The sequence below is a fragment of the Crocuta crocuta genome, unplaced genomic scaffold (assembly GCF_008692635.1).
Source record: "Crocuta crocuta isolate KB4526 unplaced genomic scaffold, BGI_CrCroc_1.0 scaffold179, whole genome shotgun sequence".
Lineage (NCBI taxonomy): Eukaryota > Metazoa > Chordata > Mammalia > Carnivora > Hyaenidae > Crocuta > Crocuta crocuta.
The window spans coordinates 7,750,258-7,777,061 of NW_027551568.1; positions in this window are offsets into that span (position 1 = coordinate 7,750,258).

A 26,804-nucleotide genomic window follows, 5' to 3' on the forward strand; every position below is an offset into this window, starting at 1 on the left:
CTCAGCAATCAAAAAGAATGAAATCTTGCCATTTGCAACAATATGGATAGTTCTAGAGTAAATTATGCTAAGCAAAATAAGTCAATCAGAGAAAGACAAATACCATATGATTTCACTTATCTGTGGAATTTAAGAAACACAACAGATGGACATAAGGGAAGGGAAGGCAAAATAAGATGAAAACGGAGAGGAAAGGAAACCATAAGAAACTGTTAAATACAGAAAACAAACTGAGGGTTGCTGGAGGGGAGGCGGGTGGGGGATAGGCTAAATGGGTGAGAAGCATTAAGGAGGGCACTTGTTGGATGAGTACTGGGTGTTGTATGTAAGTGATAAATCACTAAGTTCTATTCCTGAAACTAATATTACACTATACGCTAACTAACTGGATTTTTAATAAAAACTTGAAATTACAAAAAAAAAAAAAAAACATTGACATGTGAAGGCAGTTATGTTGTATATGAAGAGAGCTTGGATGCTTGAGTCACTGGCTGGAGGAGCATCCTGAAGGAACCACATTAGACTGTGTACAGAAGAAATTAAGTTCCGTTCTTCAGAGCCTCATTGACCGTGAAGTGTGGTTGTTATCACAGCATGACCTAGCCTACCCTGACTAATATAATAGTGAATGTTTTTTGGTGACTAGTTAGCATGAGAAGTCTAAGAACCTCATTATTTGGGGTGCCAAGGAAGTGAGGTGATCCACTTAACACCATCAATATGAAAACAGAATGGCATGAACTCTATAATTGTTTTTAGGCAAATCTAGTTTGCCATGTTCTTTTGAAAAGGAAAGGATGAGAAGAAAAATTTCTTGAGATTTAGATTGAGCGAATTAACAAATCTTCTCCTTCAACTCAGAAAGGTTGAGGAAGAGTAATGCTCAGGAAGAGGCAGACGCAGCCTGGGGGTGGGGGTGGGGCATGTTTTAAATAACGTTCCCACAAAAATCTTCTGCAAACATCAGAATTTAAAAGAAAAGAATTGCAACTATTGAGATGCAGCCTGATTAGAGAAAATCATTTTTGAATCACTGTGGGTTTTCACTTTTGCACCAGAAGGCTAGGCTTTATCTGAACCTTATTAATAAGAGAGCAATGCCAAGATAACCAGGATTGATAAGGAATAAATACAATCTGGCTTGATTCAGCTGCAAATATCACATGTTTTCAAAGATGATTATGAATGACTTTCAAATGCATAGGATTCTTTCATAAAATAAATTTTTTTGGACTACAAAAATATTTTTCAATTTTCCCATAGATTAGAAATGGCAAAAAAAGGCTAATTAAAAGTCAACCAAAGACTACTTAGGCACTTAAACATGTAATTTCTTGAGCTTCAAACTTAAATGGCTCTAACTGCAAAACAGCTGACTATTATCATTCATGCCTTTACTTTCCAACGTTGTTTTGTTTTTTGTTTGTCTGTTTGTTTGTTTGGTGTGGTTTAAAATCTGATCTTAAGTTTAACCAGAATCCTAAATGTTTAATAACCAAGTCCCTGTTTAAATGAATGAATGAGTCCACTTATGCAAGTCAAGAGTCTGGACTCAGCAGACTCTCTCCCAAAGCTTGGAACACTAACAGAAGTTTTCTACAATATTGTCTTGCATTGTCTCCCCTACTTTTCTGCCTCACCCCCCACCCCACTGCCTTCCCTCTCTCTGTGTTGGATGACCCAGCAGGTTTACCCATCTGTCAGAATCCTACTCATTCTTCAGTCTGGTTCAAACTGTGCAGCTGTCAGTCATCTTTCTGGATGGCCATGATGTCTTCCTTGATTGATGCCTTTAGGTTACCCAACCATCATTTCACAAAGTTTGCATTTGTATTGTATTGTCAATTGTCTTTTTTATTTTTTTATGTTTCTATGCTTTCTGTCTTATTGTAAATTTCCAGAGATTAAGGAGTTTTACCCAGTGCCTCGTTTGGGGCCAATAGTGGAACAAAATTTCAAGTCCTTTATGTCCTGCCTACATCCAAGATATATGCTCAGCTTTGCCTCCAATAGGAGGTTACTCTTTCCCTGAAGAAGTGGTGGGTGGAGGGTAAACATGCCCTTCAGTCCAGCAACAAGATCAGAGTCGAAAGTCCAAGGCCAGCTATGGGTTCTTGGAATTGAGCGAGTTAGGGCCATGCAGGGCTAGGATTGCAGAAAGAGAATTCTAGCTGGGGGTTAAAAGTGTGTCAAAAAATAAGATCTTCTTTATTAATTTTTAAAGTTAACTCTGCCATATATTAAAGAAACATTAAGGATTTTTTTTTTTTTTTGCAATTATGAAGAAAGTCCAAGAGACTGTACTCGTTAGTGACAAGGCATTCCTGTTTTGGCTTCAAGGGCACCTTTCAGAACTTTCAAGACTTCACAGTCTCACATTCTCTTCAGGGTCCAAACCACTTTATATATTTCCCAGCTGCCTGGATCCATTCTTTCCTTTACCAGGATAAGTTATTTGATGGGAATTTTGTTTGTTTGTTTGCTTTATTAATCTTTACAAGGATAACTTCACACATATCCTGAAGTATCGCCTCTTGTGAGAAGCAAAGTGAGATCGTCTCCCATTGTCCTTTCCCATCCCATCACTTTGTTTCTATCATATGCATCCTGTACTTCCGTTATGCTCTAATTTCTTGGTGTAATTCCTTATTTGATTATCCCTCTTCCCTGATAGTGTCAGCTGTGTGAAGTCAAGAGCCAAGGCTATCTCTTAGCTGCCAAATTCCCTTTGCCTGGCCCAGTGCCTTGACATAGCAGGCATTCCAAACATACTTGTTGAATGAAATGGACACAGCCCCAAAACTTAGGCAGTGGAAGTAGCAAAAAGCAGGCAATCCAAATCACAGTCTTGTATGTCGTTTACACCTGGCTAAAATTGTTCATATTATTGAGGAAGAGATTGACATTAACATTAGAAATCTACTGTGCAATATTTGTAATACTATATATATGTATACATACATATATATGTATATACATAGGGACTATAGTAAGCTATGTAAGAGTTCTCATTTTTGTGAGAGTAGTCATTTTCACTACTCTGGGGTATAGTCATTCACTAGTGGTGAATCGTAGTCATTTTCACCTCTCTGGGGTATATTATCCTAAAATTTTCTGCTAGGGAATCTGAATAAATAGTTTCATGGAGTGAGGTTTGTGGCCCTCACCTGATTATTGCTGCCAAACCTTGTCCCCGGAATGGAGACTGTCATTTAAGTAAGTCCACCTTACGTAAGGCAGCCATGACTAAGAATTGTTTTGAATGCAAACTCATAGTTGTTGAATACTTACTGTATTTTGGGCACAATACAAGGTTATTTACATCAATTATTGAAGATCACAGCACCCCCCCCCCCATGAGGTCAACACTATTATTATCCTAATTCATTCACTTATATACCACACGTTTCCTGGGTGCTTGATACATACTAAACATTGAAATAAGCATCAAGGATACAGCAGGGGGAAAACGGTGTAAAATTTTGCCATCCTGGACCTTACATCCTGGTGGAGGAGAAGAAAGAAATATGACAAAAATCAGTTGTTAGATAGTAAGAGTCTTGCAAATAAGTGCAGCAGGGAAGGGAAAAGGGTGTATTGGCATATGGGGTTTTTCATACGGAGTCCAGGCAGGACATCACCTATAAGGTACAGGGGAGCAGAACTGTGAAAGAGGTAAGAAAGAGAGCCATTCAAACAATGGAGGGAAGAATATTCCAGGCAAAGGGCATCACGTGTACAAAATCCCAAGCTAGGGGTATGTTGGAGTTTGGGGATCAGCGATGAAGTTGATGTGGTTAAAATAAAGCTAAGTAGACAAAGGGAGACTGTGGAGGAGGGGCCAGGCAACATCGGGGCTGAGAGGTTATTTTGAGGATCCAGGATTTATTCCAGGAGACTGGAGATATTGGAAGGCTTTGAGATGAAAATGACATGATCTGGTTTGCACTTGAAAACGGTGCTCTGGCCGCTATGTCCAGAATGGATTGGATGAGTCAAGGTTAGAAATAGGAAGACCAAACAGAAGGTATTGCAGTAACCCAGAGAAATGGGCCTGGTAGCTCACAACAGTGTTGTCCTCGAGCAGGTGATGAGAACTGGCCTTGTTCGGTGTGTATTTTTAGATGGAACCCACAGCATTTGCTGACGGATTGGATGTGGGCTCTGACAGAATGAGAAAAATGAAGAATGACATCAAAGTCATTCTCAGCAACTATAAATATAGAATTGCTATTTACCAAGACAGGAAAGATTGAAGAAGGGACAGATTTAGGAGAAAAGATCATGGGTGTGGACATATTAAGTCTTAGGCTCCTATTGGACAGCCAGCAGAGATGTTAAACAGGAATTGGATGTACTTATCTGGAGTTCAGAAGGCTGCTCACGGCCAGAAGTCACATTTGAGTCTCCAATGGAGAGATGGTGTTAAACCCCTAGAAACACAGTGGGCTCATCCAAGGACTGAGTATAGAAAGAATAGCAATTCAAGGGCCAAGACATGGGACAGCCCAGTAAGAAGGCATTGCATCCACTTAGGGAAACAGATAGATGCTCACACAGTGCAAGAGGCTTCCTTGGGCATTTGCCTTGATAAAAAGGAAGGAAGCAGGACTGGGCAAAAAAAATGTCTTCAGACCATAAAGCAGATCTGACTCTACAGAAATGGAAGAGTCTGGAGGAAGCAGGGTTAGGTAAGTGAGCCTCTGACAATGTAGCTTTGACAAAGCCTTGGCAAACCCAACAAGAGACCCAAAGCAAAGCTTGCTTTTTTGACAGAGGCCCACTTTGTACAAATATGGCCCGGGCCCAGTATTTCCACTGTGGTCTGTCTTTGAGGAGAGTCTTCTGGGAAGAGTGTGACCTGAGCCTGAATTCTGCAGTGGACCCCAGTGGCACTGAAGCTAAAGACCAATAGCTAAGGACACCTCTTCCAGCTGAAGATAAGTTCTTTCTTGAAGAAGGTCTGACCTGCACACATTTTTAGCTGTCATGCATATCAGTTTTACCCATGAGAACTCTGAAGCACAGAAAGATTAGGTAGCTAGACCAACGTCACACAGCAAGCAGGTGGGCTTGAACCCTGGCAGCCTGACTGCAAATCTTAGTGCTTCACTGCTTACTATATGACACAGCTATCCTTCAATGCACATATTTGGAAGTGTAGTGAATGATATTTTATTTGGCATTGCACCTAGAACTCACTTAAAGAACTACTACAGTTGATTTGAGGGAGCCTCATTGGGCAGGGGGTGTGGCCATTAAAGTCTCCTCCTTCTCTTTGGCTGGGAAATATCCTTGCAATGTATTCCTTCTTCTTTCTTCCTCGCCCAACTCACCACACTCAACCACACAAGCCCCACACTGTTAATCTCCTGTGCTAAACCCAGGAAGTATTCAGAGATAACCCCCAAATGCTCCCTCCTTCAGGACGCTTTCTCCAGTTCTCTAAGCAGAAGCAATCTTTGGAACCTCAAAATTTTTAGAGGAATTCATTTTCATTGTCACCCATGACTTTCTATTTTCTGGCAATCGTCTGCACCCTGCTTCCCCCTCTGTACACTGTCAGCTCTCAGTTCTGGGATGGTAACATGAGGAATCCCGAGTGTAGGTAACACATAAGCCAGCACCGGAGCTGATTTGCCATGCTTGTAGCTGCAGGACTTAGCAGTCTACACAGGCTTCTCAGTCCTCTCTGCCTTTACTGCCAGCCACACTCTCAGAATTGCTGTCTTTTCTCCAAGATTCAGATTAAGAAATCCCTTCTTCAGAAACCTGTTTCTCTTCTACTTCCTACACGTCTTATCTACATGCCTCGTCCCTGAGTTCCTATTCACATCATGTTGGCATCTTTCAAACATTCCTGACAATGACCTAGAGTAAGAAATGGATTTTGCAGCATGACTTCGTACACAAACCTGCACACACACAGCCTCGCACACAATTGAAACACAATTGTTGCACCAGATTCTTACATCTTCAATGCTGTGCAATGCACACTGATATATTCTGGCCTATTTTCTCTCTTTCTTTTCTTTTTTTTAAAATGCTGTCTGCAGCCCACTAAATTGATTTAATGACTTGCCAATGGGTCTCAGCATACAGCATGAAAAACACTGCCCTCTATGGACCTTCATTAATACACTCTGCTCACAATACTGACATCATTAGTATACTTGTCTGTTTTCCCTGGTAGGCAGTAAACTCTGAGGCTAGGGATCATATCTTATTCTTATTTTTTTCTTCTATTTTAGCACCAGTAAATGTCTGAGGAATGAATAAGTGAGTGTGTGCATGCTCTGAAGTCTTGACAACCACCTATTTTCAGTTTGAAAACATAACAGAGTTCTTGGGACTTGAAATGTTTACCTTAGACTTTCCAGAACCTTCTCCCTTGCCTGTTGGTCGTGCATCTCCACTGCGTCCTGGATGTCAATGCTATTGTCAGGCCAGTAGCCTCCTTGTTCAAAAATACTCTTTTTCTACTTCATTTGTGTTGTAGACATAGGAACTACCGTGATCGTACAGAGCTACTTCTCTGGCCTTAGATGATGGCCTGAGGGTGGGCCCCCAACACAGGGTGAGCCGATTTCTAAACTTGGGACCAGGAGGAGCATTAGTCAGTCCCTCTCCAGAGGTTGGTTCCTGCCAAGAAACATGTCTTCCAACCTCTGGAGAGCAAGGGAAAGGATGATGCAGAGCATTCAGAAGCAAGGAGAAAAGTAGACTGAGAGAGAGTGTGTGTATCCAAACATCATTCTTGAAACCCTGGTTCCGGTTTTCTGAAAGACCAACAGATGTTCCATTCCTCCCGTTAGGTTGCTCGGGCCTCTGTTCAAATTTCCCAGTGTGTGTCCACCATGTTCCCCTTTCACTTTTACCAATTTGACGTAAATTTCTGTCCTGGGAAACAAAAGTCCCGAATTGCCCATAGGACTTTGTCAAAGAGTCGCAGACAAGCACTTGGTCAGATGCACAGTGACTCATGGTTCTAAGTGAGGTTTTGTTCTAGACATACCAGTACCTCAGCGCTATCAGGAAGAGGCCACAGAATGGTTGGCGTGGGAGTGTGATCACTCTGCAGATTAAATCAAGAGACGATCAAGGTTGTGCCAGGAAGGGCAGGAGGGCTGTTTCTTCTTCCCACACATATGGCGGGAACACTGGGAGAAATCATCTTACTCCATGAGTTCTGGTATTTGGGTTCTCAAGATTGTCATCTTATAAAATCAACACAGTCCTAAGTTTTGTTTTGAAGATTAAATCATGCATTTGAAGGATGTAGCACTTTTTGACATGATGTAATCAATCAATATAGCTCTTTTGATTCCTCTTTTTCCCATAAAAACTATGGCCTAGTCTTCTAGTTTAAAAATTATTTCTTTTGAAAAGTTAATGTCATTATGTTATTTATTTATGTATTTATTCATGTATTTATTTATTTATTTATTTTTGAGAGACATAGAGACAGCATGAGCAAGACAGGGGCAGAGACAGACAGAGAGAGAGAGAGAGAGAGAGAGAGAATCCCAAGCAGGCGCCACATTGTCAGCTCATAGCTTGATGCCAGACTCAAACCCACAAAACCAGGAGATCATGACCTGAGCCGAAACCGAGAATTGGATGCTTAACAGACTAGTCACCAAGGCGCCCCAAAGTTAATGTCTTTTTTTTAAATCTCATTTGTTTTGCTTCTTACATTCCCTCATATGAGTGAAATCATATAATATATGTCCTTCTCTGACTCACTTATATGCTTAGTATGCTTAGTATAATACACTCTAGTTCCATCCATGTTGTTGAAAATGGCAAGATTTCACTGCTATTTATGTCTGAGTGACATTCTATTGTGTATGTATACCTCTTCTTTATCCATTTGTCTGTGGATGGACACTTGGAGGTGGTGGGGGGAGGGTGAAATAGATAAAGGGGGTTAAGAGTACAGTTCTTGATGAGCACCGAGTAATGCCTAGGATTGTAGAATTATTATACTGCACACTTGAAACTAATTACACTGTGTGCTAATTCTTGTTTCTTAAAAATTATTCTTCAATGAAAAAAATTAATGTCTTTGCTAAAGCAGAGATTTCTTATGCCCCAATTGTTCTTTTCAGTTAGCTTTCTAGTGTCTTCTCGTTTGCTGATTTGCTCAACCTCCCAATGATTTGAAGGTTTGGCTTGGGCAATAAAGAGTGCTGATGATACCACATCAAATAAAAATGATTTCATTTTTAGAGCAGTCCTAGAAATGACTTGTTAACAGTCCACTATGGCACTAGATGACAAACATTTCCCTGGATAGAGCCTCTCCTATGGTCTACCGTTACTGACTCAACAAAATTGTTTGTCCCTTCCTCCCGGACAGATAATGAAGCAGCTTGTCCTGTCAGTACCTGATGCGCGACTGCCAAGGAAAATTGAGTTTCTGAACCTGCCATATTTTGTAGTGGCCAGAACGTCACTATGGGAGACACCAGATTGTAGCAGCCAGATTTGGCTTCTCACTTCAGCGTATTTGTCTGGGACTCAGGACTTTACTTTTGAGGCCTGGGGCAGCCTCTGCTGCCTAAGCCTGCCAGGCTGAGGCTGCCTCAGGACTGGGAGAGTGCCCTGAATTCTGGATGCACCTGGTGGCATCGAATCCTGTCAGTTTTCTGGCCCAGGAAACGGCAGTGGGTGGAACACAGGGCAATGATGGTAATTCCATACTCTCTCCAGTGTCCACCTAATTCCTAAGCCTGGGAAAGAAGTGCATACAATGGAAAGGAGTGAGAAAACTGCAAAGAAATAAAACATGATCTAGACCCTGCTTCTCAATGGGCAGAGGTAGGGCTGAAGTGGCCTTGGGGACTGGGGACGATTAAAATTGCCTACAAGTCTTCTGTCACATCACCCAAGGCCCTCTACAGAAGAATGTCAGGATGAATGTGGATTCCCAGGGGAGAGCAGACATGGCAGAAGAGATTCTACTTGGAATTTAAAAAAATTCTTCCAGATTATTTTAATATACCTCTGTCACTACCACCCTTATGAAGATAATCCTTTTCCTCGGCCCATTTTCTCACTAAAGGTCTCCTCCACTGTGTTGCTCCTAGATTCAATTACACTGTTGTTACATTACATAGACAAGGAGACTGGGTGATGGTAAAGTTGATCCTGGAATTTAATGCTTCTGGTCTCTTAATAAGATTTCTTTTTTCCTTTGTCCCAACATTCCAAACTCAGAACCTTTCAACTGATCCCCCCACATTATCCCTGTGCCCCAAAGAAGATGCTGCAAGTCCTTTACAATCAAGGCCACTGCTATGGAGTGATTCCAGAAGACGGCTCTGAGCTCACTTCATGCATTCAACTCCTGATACCCTGTAAACTATGACATCAAGACTCAAAGGAAGAAACTGTAAGATAAACAAGGTTGCTTGTGCAAGAAAGCCCAGCACTTATGTTGACATCACTATCTGTTCGGCATCTGTCTGACCCTGTTCACTACTAGTGTCAGATACTTTCTTGTGTGTGATCAGTACTGATAGAACAATAATATACCAACTTGTTATTTAAGACACCTCTGCCTTATTGTTATCTCACCTCATGCAAGTACAGGATGAGCAAAGAAACCTACCTCTTTTTTTCTTTTTAATGTTTATTTAGTATTGAGAGAGACAGGGTGTGAACTGTGGAGAGACATGGAGAGAGGGAGACATAGATTCTGAAGTGGGCTTCAAGCTCTGAGCAGTCAGCACAGAGCCCGACATGAAGCTCAAACTCATGAACTATGAGATCATGACCTAAGCCTAAGATGGACGCATAACTGACTGAGCCACCCAGGTGCCCCAGAAACCTACCTCTTTCAAGGATCTGCTGAACAAATACAGAAGATGAATTAGGTACATTATGGAAAAGCTACTCAAGAAAGTGTTCAGCTACCATACTGTCATTTATGCAAAGTTTTAAACAAAGCCAACATTGATATGCACAGTTTGTGCCCTTCTAGCAGTCTACTCCTCTTTTGATAACAGGATCTCTGTTATCCTTCTGGAGACTTACTCCTCCTCCATTCCCATCCACATGATCTGAGCATTCTGGAGGTGAAGACTGTGAGCAAAGACTGATGTAGTAGTTGTCCCCGTAGAGCTGGGACAAATTATCACAAACTCAGTGGTTTACATTTCAGGAAGTCCAAAGTCCAAAATGGATCTTAGGAGACTAAAATCGGGGTGTTAGCAGGCAGGGCTAATTCCTTTTAGAGGCCCTAGGAGGAGAGTGTGTTTCTTCTTACTTTCAGCTTGGACCACGTGCCCGCATTCCTTGACTTTAATCTCTGAATCCATTACCACAACTGCTTGACGTCTGACTCTCCTGCCCCCTTCTTAGAAGGATCTATGGGATTACACTGGGACTACCCACATAATCCAGGATAATCATTTTATCTCAAGACCCTTAGTTTAATCACATCTGAAAAGTCTCTCTTGCTATATAAGCTATCATATTCATAGGTTCGTGAGATTAAGGCATGGGCACCTTTTGGGGACTATTGATTAGCCTACTATAACTAGCCCATGGAAAGATCAAAGTCTCCCGGCAGCAGCCATTGTATTGGGGGAGCAAAGGGACCCAGGTTGGTCCTGTCAGCGAGAATCCTGGGACACGTGCAGGTGCTAACTGCAGAGGCTCTCTCTGTTGTCTTTGGAATTGGCACCTTGAGCTCACACGTGGTCATGGCCACTATCCTGCTCCCCCTGGGGAAGAGCTGGCCTCTGAGCAAGAGACCACACTGATTGAGACTCTGGCTGGGTCTACCACTGGACTTTCCATTTTGAAAGTAAATGTGCTTCCCCCTCCTACACTGTTGGTGGGAATGTAAACTGGTACAGCCCCTCTGGAAAACAGTGTGGAGGTTCCTCAGGAAACTAACAATAGAACTCCCCTATGACCCAGCAATAGCACTGCTAGGAATTTACCCAAGGGATACAGAAATGCTGATGCATAGGAGCACATGTACCCCAATGTTCATAGCAGCACTCTCCACAATAGCTAAAACATGGAAAGAGCCTAAGTGTCCATCAACAGATGAATGGATCAAGAAGATGTGGTTTATCTATACCATGGAATACTACATGGCAATGAGAAACAATGAAATCTGGCCATGTGTAGCAACATGGATGGACCTTGAGGGTGTTATGCTGAGCGAAATAAGTCAGGCAGAGAAGGACAAATATCATATGTTTGCACGTATAGGAGGATTAGGAGGAACTTGACGGAGGAACAAGGGGGAGAAGAAGGGCGGAAATGGTGGGGGAAAGGGAGAGAGGCAAACCATGAGAGACTCTTGAATGCTGACAAAAACTGAGGACTGATGGATGTGGGGGGGAGGGGGGATGGGCATGGAGGAGGACACTTGTGGGGATGAGCACTGAGTGTTATGTGGAAACTAATTTGACAATAAACTATTTGTAAAAAAAAAAAATACATACATAAATAAATAAATAAATAAAAGAAAACAAAAAAAAAGAAAGTAAATGTGCTTCCATTTGCTAAAGTCTGTTGAAAATTTTCTTTTTGTCATTTGCAATGAAAAAAAGCCCTCCTAGTTATAAAAATAATAATAATTTTTATTGAGTTCTTACTTTCTACCTAGTACTCTGCTAAGAATTTGACATGGATCATTCTCTGTCTTCACATAGCCCTATAAGGTGGGGGTGATTGATATGTGAAGGGTTGAGGCTTAAAGAAGCTGAGTGCCCAGCTCAAGGATACAGATATTACAGTCTGCTTTCGGAGATTTAACCACTGGGCTCAAAATTACTTTGTGGTGTCGAAGGAAAAGGCTGGGTAAAAATGGCAGATACATAAAATTACAATGAAACAAAATTATAAAAAACAATGTAAACCAATTCTGTAAAACAACCACAGCAAGAAGAGAAGATATTTATTGGGAGTACTGGGAATCTTTTTTTTATTCTATTTTAAAAAAAAATAATTATAATGAGAATGTATCATTTTTAAATTGGAAAATTGTTGGTTTTTTAAAATTGTTTTTATTTAACCAGAGATGGCCTCTTCCCCTGCAGAACTGTGTTTAAGTGTCAATTTTGTGACGAAAGAATGGCAGATAAGAGTTGAAGCCTATGACCATGTGCTGCTAATTGCTGCATTGGCACTCATTCTTCCAGGGACTTGGGCTGGATGTACACATGTGGGCATCACCCACGGTGCTCATGACACTAATAGAAAACTCATATATACTTTTTCTGGAAGAGCACTGGATAGCAAGGATTCTCACTGATGTAATTATAGTAAGGTTTTGAAATGAGCTTGTTTTCTAGCAAATATAAAGCTCACATGTGTGTATGTGTGTATATACATGCACCTACGTACATGTGGGTCTATACACATCTTGTCACGAGAACTCTTTCAACTTGCCGTTTAAATACTACCCTAGTAAATGAATTCCTCTTTGGTTTCTCCATCTTGTAATGTCTTTAACTTGAGGTGACATGAAGTTGACGTTTTGGGGGCAGATACTGTGTGTTAGGCATACAGTCAGCTAATTTGATCACATCATCTCATTTAGAAAACTCTATGAGATGGGGAAAACTATCTTTTAGATGAGGAACTTGGAAGTAGGAGGCTTTGCAATGAGAGCTGAGACTCAAAATAGGTCTGTCTACCTCCAAAGACCAGACACCTTTTTCTTTAAATTAAAAAAAAAATTTTTTTTTTAAATTTTTTGAGAGACAGAGACAGAGCAAGCAGAGGAGGATCAGAGAGAGAGGGAGATACAGAATCCGAAGACAGGCTCCAGTCTCTGAGCTAGCTATCAGGACAGAGCCCAAAACGGGGGCTCGAACCCATGAACTGTGAGATCATGACCTGAGCCAAAGTTGGACGCTTAACCAACTGAGCCACCCAGGCGCCTCCCAGACACCCTTTTCTATACATTCCTTGGTCCGCAGGTCTGAAATCCTGGAGCTTTACACTAAGCATCCCACGGCTTAGTATTCATTCAAATGTAAGCAGCTTTTTGTCATCCTTATTGTTTCATTTATGTTTGTGATGATCATACAGTTTTGTATTTGTATTCATACACAACCTCATACTGAGAAGTAAGAATTAAGGATCCATGTGAACTTCAGAATTAGATCTGGGTTTGGGTCCTGGTCCTACTAAATCCTAGCCATGTGACATTAGTCAAGTCATGTAACCTGGCCAAAGTGTGCTTTGCTCATTTGAAAATAGAGAAAATACAGAAGTACCTGGCCAGCTTAGTCAGTAGAGCATGTGACTCTTGATCTCAGGATTGTGATTGAACCCCATGTTGAGTGTAGAGATTACTAAAAAATAAATAATTTTTTTAAAAAATTAAAAAAAAATAAAATGGAGAAAATACAGCAAACTTCAGAGATATTCAGTTCCAGACCACCATAGTAAAATGAAAATCCTAGTCTCCCTCTCTCTCTGACCCTCCCTCCCCTGCTCACACTGTCTCTCTCTCTCTCAAAAATAAATAAAACATTAAAAAAAATNAGTTATTTTTATACTACACTGTAGTCTATTAAGTGTGCAATAATACTACACATTAAAAAACAATGTACAGACCTTAATTTAAAAATATACTCTTGGGGTGTCTGCATAGCTCAGTTTGTTAAGCACTGACTCTTGATTTCAGCTCAGGTCACGATCTTACGGTTCATGAGATCGAGCCCTGAGACAGTGTGTAAACCTGCTTGGGATTCTCCCTCTCTCCCTTTCTCTCACTGACCCTCCATAGTTTGCTGTCTCTCTCACTAAAATAAAATAAAATAAAATAAAATAAAATAAAATAAAATAATGAAATGAAATATAAAATAAAATAATAAAATAAAATAAAATAAAAACTCTTTTGCTAAAAAGTGCTACCCATCATCCAAGCTTGCTGTGAGTCATAAACATTTTGCTGGTGGAGGGTCTTGCCTCCTTGTTTATAGCAGCTGTCTGATCAGGGTGAGGGTTGCTAGAGCTTGCCGGGGTGGGGGGGGCTGTGGCAATTTCTGAAAATAAGACAACAATGGAGTTTGCTCCATCCACTGACTCTTCCTTTCACAAATGTGTTGTCTGGTGCATGTAATTCTGTTTGATAGCGTTTTACCCACAGAAGAGATTCTTTCAAAGTTGGAGTCAATCCTTCCAAACCTAGCCATTGCTTTATCAACTAAGTTTATGTGATATTCTAAACCCTTTGTTGTCACTTAAATAATCTTCATAACATCAAGAAGATTCAGTAGATTCGACCACCAGGAGTAGATTCCACCTCAAGAAACCAACCAACCACTGTTTTTGTGTGTGTGTGTGTGTGTGTGGTTTTTTTTGGTTTTTTGTTTTGTTTTATTTTGTTTTGTTTTGTTTTTGCTCGTCCATGTCCATAAGAAACAATTCCTGACCTATTTAAATTATATCACGGGCTAAGTGGATGCAGGTTCCACTTCTGATTCTAGGTCCCTTGCTGTTTCTACCTCCACTGCTGTCTGGAGTCCCTCAACGTCGTTCCTGCGGGTTAAGATCCACTTCTTCCAAATTCTTGTTCACCTTAAGATTTGGCCTCTTCTCAAATCATGAATGTCCTTAAGAGCATCTAGAATGGTGAATCCTTTCCAGAAGATTGGCAACTCACCTCGCCCAGATCCACCAGAGGAATCATTATGTATGGCAGCCATAGTCTTACAAAATGTACTTCTTACAAAGTAAACACTTGAAAGTCAAAATTGCTCTCTGGTCCCTGGGATGCAGAGTGGATTCTGAGTTGGCGTGGAAACATTAATCTCATCGTACATCATGGAAACATTAATCTCATCGTACATCTGTATCTGAGCAATTGGTTCACCAGGTGCACTGTCAATGAACAATAATGTGTTAAAAAGAATTTTTTTTCCTGAGCCATAGGTTTCGAGTGGGCTTAAAATATTCAGCAAACCATGTCATGAAAACGTGTGACCTCACTCAGGCTTTATTGTTCCATTTGTAGAGAACAGGTAGAGTAGATGAAGCATAATTCTTCAGGGCCTCAGGATTTTCAGAATGGTGCATGAGCACTGGCTTCAACTTCAAGTCACCAGCTGCATTAGCCTCTAACAAGTGGATCAGCCTGCCCTTTGAAGGTTTGGAGCCAAACATTGACTTCTCCTATCTAGCTATGAGAATCTTAGATGACATCTATAGATGTCAATAGAAGGTCGTTTTGTTTACAGTGAACATCTGTTGTTCAGTGGAGTTTCCTTCATTATTGATCTGAGCTAGATCTTCTAGATAATTTGCTGCAACTTCTACATCATCAATTGCTGCTTCCCCTTGCCCTGTGGTGTTATGGAGACCATCTCCTTCCTTAAACCTCATGAACAAATCTCGCTGGCTTCAGACTTTTCTTCTGCAGCTTCCTTGCCTCTCTCAGCCTTCATAGAAATGAAGAGACTTAGGACCTTGTTCTGGATTAGGCTGTGACTTAAGGGAATGCTGTGGTGGTTTAATATTCTATAAAGACCATTAAAACTTTCTCCAAATCAGCAATTAGACTATCTTGCTTTCTTATTTGTGTGTTCACTGGAGCAGCACTTTTAATTTCCTTCCAGAACTTATCCTTCACATTCACAACTCTGCTAGCTGTTTGTTGAAAAGGCCTAGCTTTTGGCCTTTCTTGACTTTAGGCATGTCTTCCCCTTAAGCTTAATTGTCTTTAGCTTTTGATTTAAAGTGCGAGACATGGAACTCTTCCCTTCACTTGAATACTTATTGCCCATGATGAGGTTATTAACTGGCCTAAATTGTTGTGTCTCAGGGAATAGGGGTGCCTGAAGAGATGGGGAGAGACCAAAAAAGTTTGGTTGGAAGCTGTCAGAACATACATTAATCAATTAAGTTCCCTGTCTTATATCAATATGAATTGTGGTACCTTCAAAAGTTACAGTAGAGGCACCTGGGTGGCTCAGTTGGTTGAGTGCCCAACTCTTAATCTTGGCTCAGGTCATGATCTCACTATTTTGAGATCAAGCCCCACATCGAAGTCCACGTTTGGTGTGGAGACTGCTTAAGGTTCTGTTTGTCTAGTCTGTCTCTCTTCCTCTGTCCTTCTCCCCTATACTCTTTCTCTCTCTTTCTCCCTTCCTTTGCCCCCCTCCCCACTCATGCGCTCTCTCTTAAAAAAATATTACAATAGTAATATCAAAGATCACTGATCACAGATCACCATAACAAATACAATGATCATGAAAGGGCTTGAAATATTGTGAGAATCACCAAAATGTGACACAGAGACATGAATTTAAGAAACGATATTGGGAAAATGGTTCCAACAGACTTCAATACAGAGTTGCCGCAAACTTTAGGTTTATAAAACACAGTATCTGTGGAGCACAAGAAAGTGAATGATGCCCATAATGGCCTCCTCGGAAGGTTGCTGTGAGCTGTCATAACTGCATCCAAGTTTTGTCTCACTGGAAGCCAGGTTAGTGCTCACTATGTATATATATATATATATATATATTATCCTTTCAGAATAGCTCAGTGCACTGGGCTGATGTACTCACTAAATTAAACTAGATTTTAAAACCTTCTTTTCCATTCCCTGATTTCATCCCTCTTTCACAAAGAATCATGAACAAGACAAGAAAGTGCTGGCATTCTGACGAAAATCCTCCATCTTTCTGGCAAAGACAGAATTCGTGCCATAGATCAGAGCTGTGTGGCAGGTTTCATTTTTATAGCCTGGTGAGTGGCACATTTTGCTTCTCTTGTTTGCTTTTATCTTGAGGTCAAAGAAATGATGCAATACATTATCACAAGTGCCTGCCCTTTACTTCCCGAACATCTGCGTTCAGAGCATATGTCTGCTGAAACAAGTGGATTCATCTTGCTGCTGTCTGGTCTCTTGTGTGCTGGCTCCTTTGAAGCACAGTGCATTTATTTTGACTATTTCTGCCAAATAATGACAAGTTTAAGGGGAAATCAGAAAAAGGAAGTCTTTGTTTTCCATCGGGAAAGGACTCTGAGATGTACATTAGCCACCGTCTCCCTTTTCCCTCCCAAGGCTTAAATACGTTCAAGAACCACCAGACCGGAAGTTAAGTTATTACTACCAGCTTATCTTGAGCACATTTTGGCTTATAGACAAATACTCATGTGGTTTGAATTTCGTCCATAATAGGCTTAAAATATGAGAGTGTAATTAGTGAGTCTTGAAGTTGAATGTACTTATGAGCATGCAAACTCTTGAGATAAGCCAAGTGCCTGTGGCAATACCCCAGCCTAATGAGAGGCTTTTCAGGGATTTTCTGAAAAAGGATTCTTGTCATTCCCCCAACATGGTTGTTAGAAGATCTCTTTAGCACATGATGCAGGTAAGAAGTTTGACATCCTGGAGGTGTCCTTGATATCTTCTTCTTTCTTTCCCCCAAATCAAGTCCTGTGGGTTTTACACATGTCGGTTATCTGCCAATTAGGGATGCAATCTCCTTCTATGACATGCTGTTTTACCCTCTGATCTACTTACTCTGCAGCCAATTGTGAGTTTTTCCAAACAGAAATATTACCACATAGCGATCTGCTCACTATTGTACCTCCGTTATGCAGCACCACGCCTGACAACCTTTTAGATACTCAATAACTAATCAAGGCATGACTGACAAATGGCTGAAAAAGCGAACTATGGCATTTTAAGCAAATTTCACCTTCATGGTCCTTACCTGATGTGACTATTGATATATATACTGTTCACGTGGATTGAGGAACATAATACATATGATCTAGATTCATGTGAAAAGTACCTTAGACCAGCATCGTGATCAAACTCAATAAGAATTTTACATTCCAATAGAATAGATCTCTCTTAAAGACTTTAGTAGGGGCGCCTGGGTGGCTCAGTCGGTTAAACGTCCGGCTTCAGCTTAGGTCATGGTCTCATGGTTCGTGAGTTCGAGCCCCACATTGGGCTCTGTCCTGACAGCGTGGAGTCTGGAGCCTGCTTTGGATTCTATGTCTCCCTCTCTCTACATCCCCCCTCATGCTCTGTCTCTCAAAAATAAACTTTAAAAAAAAAAGACTTTTATAAAGAAAAAGAGACTCCTCTAGTCTTAAAATAATCTTCATTCTGGTAGGCCAATATGATACCTTGAGATTCAGCTAGAGATTTTTGAAAAAAGAGCATATGTACTCAAAGAATCCATGCCAGCTGGCAGTGAGTAAAGTCAGTAAATGAAGATCATGTTAAGATGAGCGTCTGAATCTCTTTTATACCAAAAGGTACCATGCTGTGTGTTGAGGTAGACAGGGCTGAGAAACAGGACATATTAGGCTCAGGGATAAAACTTGGCACCTCTTCCTGTGTAACAATTTAAGTTGAATGATGCAGGAAGTGGGGAAAACATGTAATGTTCATGCTTTCCAAAGTTTATGTTATAGCCACCAAATCCTTATTTTAATTCTATGCAATTTCTTATTGAATTTATTTTATGTGCTTTGTTTACATTTTGATAATAAAAGAAAATCATTAACTCCTACACATCAGATCAATTTCCTACAGCAACTGCTCTGATTTGACTTTTGTTTTACAAACATGTAATTCTGTTAAGTTTCATTTCCCTCTTCAGTGAGTTTTCTGAGTGAGTTTGTGCATTTGTTTTATGCGGTTTCAACATCATGCTTTATTTATGTCTTTAAATTGAAACTCCTCAGTCTTGCCTTGTTCTTCTACATTGTGTATGGATATATGTGGGAGGTGTGTTTGGGGCCCACTTAAATGTTCCTCTTGATGCCTACTGAGTTTCTGGTCCAATATTACAGAGTAGCTTCAAATATGGATTATGATTGTGGATTTGGTTTTTTTTCCCCTGAAAATTTTCAATGACTCTTTTTAAAAAATTTCTTGAAAATTATACTCATCTCATATATGACCATTTTTTCTCAGTTTCTGTGGTGCAGGAGCTTCTTCATCTTCACCTTCAAGTTCTAGAATTTTCTCGATGTTTTCAAGCATTCTTCTTTCTTCAGTTTAAACTCTCCACTCCCAAGACCCTTCTTTTCATTTTCTTGATTGAATATTGACTTTTCATCCCTAAAATGTCTTCCTAGCACCTATTGTGTGGGCCTCCATTTCCTGCTGTCTTGGGTTAAATTCACCACTTTTTGGAAACCACGTCTTCCTCTTGGTTTCTATTTTCATTCTCACTCGTATATATTCTCAAATAACTTCCTAAGGGTGAGTGCAAGGGTTATAAATTTCACTCATTGTTATCTATCCAGACAGTTTGGCTGCATATAAACTTCTGAATTGGAAAAGTATCTTTTTTCCTTCATAACTTTGAAATCCTTTCTCTCTCTCTCTCTCTCTCTCTCTTTTCCTCCAGTGTTTCTGAGGTATCTGAACATTGTCTGGCTTTTATTCCTTTGTAGAGAAACTACTTCTGTCTCTAAAAGATTTTAGACCCATTGTTTAGTTTAGTTATGAGTGTTCTGAAACCTCTTTTTCAAAATTTTATTTTATTGCGGTGAGAACATGTAACATGAGATCTGCCATGTTAACAAAGCTTGAAGTGTAAAATACGTTGTTGTCGACTAGAGTTACAGTGCTGTACGGTGAATCTCTAGAGCTTATTTGTCTTATCCAACTGAAACTTTATGCCTGTTGGCCAGCCACTCCCCATTTCCCCCATTGCCCCTGACAACCACCATTTCCTATAAATTTCATCTTTCTGTGACTGGCGTTTTTCACTCAAACATAATGTCTTCATGGTTTTCCACTTTATTGCATATTTTGCAGAATTTCTTTCTTTGAAGGCATTCTTTCTTGTACATCCATTCCATTGGATGTACATACTATATTTTCCTTCTCCATTTATCTATAAGCACACATTTAGGTCATTTATAGATCTGATCCGTCATGAATAGTGATGTAGTGAATGTGGTGGGGCTAATATCTCTATAAGATCTTGATTGTCATACTTTTGAATAAATACCCGAAGTGTGATTGCTGGACCATATGATAGTTCTATTTTTTAAAAAAATGTTTTATTTATTTTTGAGAGAGAGATAGAAACAGCATGAGCAGGGGAGGGTCACAGAGAGAGGGAGACACAGAATCTGAAGCAGACTCCAGGCTCTGAGCTAGCTGTCAGCACAGAGCCTGCCGCGGGGCTCGAACCCACGAACCACACGATCATGACCTGAGCCGAAGTCGGATGTTCACACCCAGGCACCCCATGATAGTTATATTTTTAATTTTGGGGGGTATCTTCATCCTATTTTCCATAAAGACTACACCATTTTGCACTACCATCAATAATGTGTAAGTTTCCAGTTTTGCCACATCTTCACCACATCTTCACTTGTTTTTTGTTTTTATGTTAGACTTGCTGACAGGTATGAGATGATATCTCATTGCAGTTTTGATTTGCATTGCCCTGGTGATTAGTGACATTGAACGTGTGTGTGTGTGTGTGTGTGTGTGTGTGTGTGTGTTTTACTTCCTGTTGGCCATTTCTATGTATTCTTTGGAGAAATGTCTATTTAAGTCTTTAACCCTTTGTTTTGAAAGATCAGGTTATTAGGGTTCTTTTTTTTTTTTGGTTTGTTTTTGTTTGTTTATTGTTTTACTATTGAGTTGTTAAGTATGCCTTACATATTTCGGATGTTAACTTCTCATCAGATGTCTGTGCTATGGTTTGATGCCCCCCAAAATTCATATGTTGAAATCCTAATGCTTGCAAGGTGCTTAGATTATGAAGGAGGACCTCTATTAATGATATTAATGCTCTTAGAAGAGAGAGACACAGAGGTTCCTAGCCCCTCCACTAAGTGAAGATACAACAAGAAATTTGCAACTAGCAGAGGAGCCTCATCTGACCACTCTTGCACATTGATCTTGGATTTCCAGCCTCAAAAGCTATGAGAAATAAATTTCTGTTTTTTATAACCTACTCAGTCTCTTATAACATCCTGAACAGACTAAGACATATGGTTTGCAAATATTTTCTCTCATCTATAGTTTCCATTTTTACTTTGATAATAATTTCCTTTGCTGCAAAGATTTTAGTTTGATTGAATCCCAATTGCTGATTTTTGTTTTTGTTGTCTGTGCTTTTGGTGTCATATCCAAGAAATCATTGTCAAGAGTAGTATCACAAAGCATTCTCCTAGAAATTTTGCTATTTCAAGTCTTTTTACTTTTATTTTTTTAAATGTTGATTTATTTTTGAGACAGAGATTGCAAGCAGGGAAAGGGACAGAGAGAGAAGGGGACAGAGGATCTGCTCACTGCGATGACAACAGTGAGCCCAATGCAGGACTTGAACCCACAAACTGTGAGATAATGGCCTGAGCTGAAGTCAGATGCTCAGCCAGCTGAGCCATACAGGGGGTCCTTCAGGTCTTTTGTTTAATTCTTTAATGCATTTTCAGTTAATTTTTGTGTATTGTATGGGATAAGGGTCTGACTGCATTTTTTTTTTCATGTGTATCATTTGTTGGAGAGACTAAATTTCCCCCATTGTGTATTCTTGGCACTCTAGTAAGAGATTAGTTGCTCATAGATGCGTGGATCTGTTTTGGCCTCTCTACTCTGTTCCACTGCTCTATATGCCTGTTTTTATTCTAGAGCCATGCTGTTTTGTTTGCTGTAGCTTTGTAATACACTTTGTATTCAGGAAGTGTGATGCCTCCAACTTTGTTCTTCTTTGTTCAGATTCATGATCTTTTGTGGTTTCCTAAGAATTTTAGAGTTGCTTTTTCTATTTTTGTAAGAAATACCATTGGAATTTTGATAGGATTGGGCCAAATTGGTAAATCACTCTGGGTCAAATGGACATTTAAAAAATATTGCCTTCCAATCTGTGGACATAGGATCTTTTTCCATTTGTGTCTTAAACGAGGCAATTAAACAATTTTCTTTATCACTCTTTTCTATTTTTCAGTATTTAAGTCTTTCACACCCTCAATAAGTTTTTTTTCCTAAATATTGTATCCTTTTTGGTGCTAATGTAAATAGGATTATTTTTCTATTTTTCTTTCCAGGTAAGTTGTTGTTAGTGTATTGATGTTTGTGTGTTGATTTTGTGTCCTGAAACTTCACTGAATTCAATGGTTCTGACAGTTTTGTTTTATTTTTAAGTAGAATCTAGGTTTTTATGTAAGTATAAGATCAGGTCATCTGTAAGCAGCGACGGTTTCCCTCCTTACATTCTGGTCTATGTGCCTTTATTTCTTTTTCTTGTCTATTTACCTTGTAGTTAACCTTGTCTAAGGTTTCCAGAAGAGTACTGAATACACGTGGTGGGGATGGGCATCTTTGCTTTGTTCCTGGTCTTAGAAGAAAAGCTTTCAGTTTATTGCTATTGAGCATGACTTTGGCTATGGGCTCGTCATGTATGGTTTTTATGATGTTGAGGTCATTCTTTTCTTTTTCTAGCTTATTGAGGCTTTTTATCATGGAAGTTCACTGAATTTTGTCAAATGCCTTTTCCATATCTTTTGGGATAATAATGTGATTTTTATTTTTTGTTCCATTTACTGTGGCGTATCGCATTATTTAATTTTTGCATGCTGAACCATCTTTGCATCCCAGTGATTAACTTCACGTGGCCATAGGGTATAGTTTCTTTAATGTGCTATTGGATTCTGTGTGCTAGTTTTATTGAGGGGTTTTGCATCTCTGCTTATTAGAGATATTGGCCTATAGTTTCCTTTTCTTGTCTTCATCAGGCTTTGGTATCAGGGTACTGATGACTCCATAAAATGATTTTAGAAGTGATTCATCCACTTCAGGTTTTTGGGAGAGTTTGAAGAGATTCACATTAGTTCTTTAAATATTTAGTAGAATTCATCTGAAAAGCTGTCATGTCCTAAGGTTTTCTTTGATTAGGGATTTGGTCTCCATACTAATGATACCTGTCCAGACTTCCTATTTCTTCATGATGTGGTTGTAGTAGAATGTATGTTTCTAGGAAGTCTATTCCTTTGAGGTTTTCCTGTTCATTGGCATGTAATTGTCCATAGTATTCTCTTGTGATTGTTTTTATTTCTGTGACATCAGTGGTAATGTCTCTTTTTAGTTTCTGATTTTTTTTGAGTTTTCTCCCTTCTTTTCTTAGTCTAGCTAAGGCTTTGTCAATGATGCCTATCTTTTCAGAGAATCAACTTTAGTTTTGTTGACTTTTTTCTTTTGTTTTCTTAAATTTTCTATTTCATTTATTTCTGCTCTAATCTCCGTTATTTCTTTCCTTCTGCCAACTTTGAGTTTAGTTTGTTCTTTTCTAGCTTGTTTAGATGTAGATTTAGGTAGTTTATTTGAGATCTTTCTTCTTTTTGTAATGTAGGCATTTAGTGCTATGAACGTCCCTCTTAATATTATTTTTTGCTTCATCCCATAAATTTGGCTATTTTGCATTTTCATTTTCCGTGGTCTCAAAGTATTTTCTATCCCCTCTCGTTTCTTCTCTGATTCATCAGGTGTTCAAGAGTGTGTTGTTTAATTTCCACAGTACCTGTGAATATTTCAGTTTTCCTTCTGCTGGTAATTTCTACTTTTAATCCATTGTGGTCAGAAAAGAAAATACTTGATGTGATATGATTTCAGTCTTCTTACATTTGCTAAGATTTGTTTTGTGACCTAACATGTTATCTATCTATCCTGGAGAAAGATTCTGATCATATAGTGCTGGGCCAGGGACAGGCCTCTGTGGAGAGGCGGTCCTTAAACTACCCATTGGCTTCTGTGAGTCCAGTTTCACTTCTCCCAAGGAACAGGCGCCTTTCAGTTACTTTCTGACTTCCCAGAGGAAACTTTTCCATGAATTGTTGCTGGATTAGATGGATTGTAGGAGGAAGAAGAGCCCAAGCCCTCCTGCACGAGAGAGAGAGCGAGCAGGGGAGGGACAGAGAGAGAGGAGGTAGAGGATCCAAAGAAGGCTTTGCACTGACAGCAGTGAGCTTAATGTGGGGCTCAAGCTCATGAACTGTGAGATCATGACTTGAGCCAAAGTTGGATGCTCAACTGACTGAGGCATTCATGTGCTCCACTTCATACCCTTTCTTAATCCCTAGTCCCTCCCCTCCAGCTCCTGGAAATCACTGATCTTACTTCTGTTCCTATGGTTTTGAGTTTTTCAAAATGTCATACAAATGAAGTCAGACAGTATATAGGCTTTTATGACTCATTTATTAACTTAGCATAAGGCTTCCCAGATATACCCATGTTGTTGAATGTATCAGAAATGTGTTCCTCTGGGTGACTGTAATTCTCTATTGTTTGGACATACCATAACTTGTTTATCTAATCACCTGTTGATGAACTGATACTCATTTGGGTTGCTTTTATTTATTTTATTATTTTTTTAAAGTTTTAAATATTTATTTATTTTTGAGAGAGACACACACACAGAATATGAGTGGGAGAGGGACAGAGAGACAGAGGGAGAAAAAAATTCTGAAGCAGGCTCCAGCTTCTGAGCTGTTAGTACAGAGCCTGATATAGGGCTCGACCCCATGAACCATGAGATCATGACTTGAGCTGAAGTCAGACACTCAAATGACTGAGTCACCCAGATGTCCCTCATTTGGGTTGCTTTTAGATTTCATATAAATAAAGCTTCTGTGAGCATTTATTTACAGGTTTTCCTGTGGCTGCATATTTTTATTTCTCTTGGATAGGTAACTAGGAGTAATATTCCTGGGTCCTATGGTAATCACATATTCAACTTTATATGGTGTTACCAGCTTGTTTTCCAAAGTGGAAGCACCTTTTTGTTTCTTTGTTAGCAATGTCTGAAAGTACCAGTTGGTCTGCAACCTCCCTAACAGTTTTCCATTGTTATACCAACTGGTACTCTCAGACATTGCTAGCAAAGAAATGAAAAGGTGTTTCCACTTTGGAAAACAAATTAGTAACATTATATAAAGTTGAATATGTGATTACCATAGGACCCAAGAATATTACTATATATGCTATATATATATTTTTTTCCTAAATGTTAATTATTCTATTGTATGTGTAGTTGTGTCTTGTGATTGGACCCTTTCCTTTTGAGGATTCACATTCCCTTCAGGTCAGGACAATTTTCTTATACTATTTCTCTAGCAACATTCTCCCAGTCTTTCATCACTGATACTCCTTTCTAGAATTCCTTTTCCTCTGATACTGGACACAGTGGATTGTTTCTCATCTTTTTCTCTATCTGTTTGGCTCTAGGTTCTGTGCCATTTCTTTGATTTTATCCTCAAGCTATGTATATTTTTTTCCTTTAATTTTATTTGGCATTTTTGAAAATGGCCCAGAACACTTTCTTGTTTTCAAATGGTTTCTTTTTCGTGGCAGCTAATTCTTTCTTGAAGGAAATGTGTCCTTAGACTTCTGTCAGGATATTAATTAGAATCTGCTTCCTTGTTAAAACTATCTCCTAGGGTCTTTATTTCCCAATTAGTTATTCTTGGTCTTTCTCCATCGCAGTTTCCTCAAACTTCAGGTGCTTCTGTGTTGTGTAATCGTATTTAGAAATTAGGCACAAGGATGCTTTCTGGAAGTTCAGTGTGCAAATGGGTATACATGCTACATATGAAGCAAAGGCAAACACAGTGGTCTGGGATTTTTACTGTTAAGCTGTAGAGGAGGGGAATGATGAAGTTGATGTTGATATTTACTAGAACTAACTATGGGCCTACACACTTCCAAATTAAAATAATAAAAACAATGACAGTTATATAGTGTTCACCATCACTTGGTCCCTCCTTGAAGAACTTTTCATGTATTCATTGAATTTCACAACAACTTTGTCAGTGATGTCATTGCTATTATCCCTCTTTAAATATGAAAATAAAAATTGAGGAACAGAATGGTTAACTAACATGTCTAAGTTTGCACAGCTAATGAGTGGCAAAGCTGCATTTGAACCCAGCAGTCTGCATCCACTGTCTTTTCTCCTGAGCAGTGTGCTATACACTGACTGCCTCCCTGACCCTTTCCAACAAGTCTGTGAGGTAGGCATTATCAATGCCACTTTTCAAAAGGGAATTTTGAGGCCCAGACAGACTGAATGACAAACTTCATTCCACATAGCTCATGAGTGAAAAGTGTCTGACTCCAAAGACTATAGTATATTGCCTCAGATTTGTTCAAAGAAAAATAATTTTACACACTTACCAATAAAGATTTCTTGACAATTAGATCAGTGTTTCTTTGAAGCAGGGTGACATTTGAACTCAATATTTTGGCTTAAATGGTAAGAACAAAAAACTCTGTTACTAATGATTTGTACAAACTGTCTCTTTTACTTTGGAACCAACAATTAAGATTCGAAATATCAATTATGTTGTTTCTCAATAACACAACGGATCAATAACCTTCATTTGGTGTTCTTCTTAATTGCTGCGTGGGGGTTTCTGCAGAAACATTCTGAACCAGATCTTGCATATTAATCTCAGCACATAGTTCTTGTTCCTCACAATAGAGCAATCAGACCTTGATTAATGTTAGCATTAAACTAACTGCTATCTAATCAGTTGACAAAACGCTGGTTTTGACTCTAGTTTCTGTGGTCTGTTTGTTTCAGATGCTTCTGATTGGTGTTTGCTATGGGGGAGAATAAGGAGATAAGACATACATTATTCATTGAAGTGCATAGAAGGATTTTGTGATATTCCCTCTGGCTTTGACAGAATGACAGAGCAGTAACTCAAGGTCTAAATGTAAACCACCACTCTCCCCCATCCTGTTGTTTTTTGAAGAGTAGGGAACTTAAACCAATCATCCAATAAGGAAAATGTCCCTCTAGAATTCCACATCATGAGAAATGATCCCA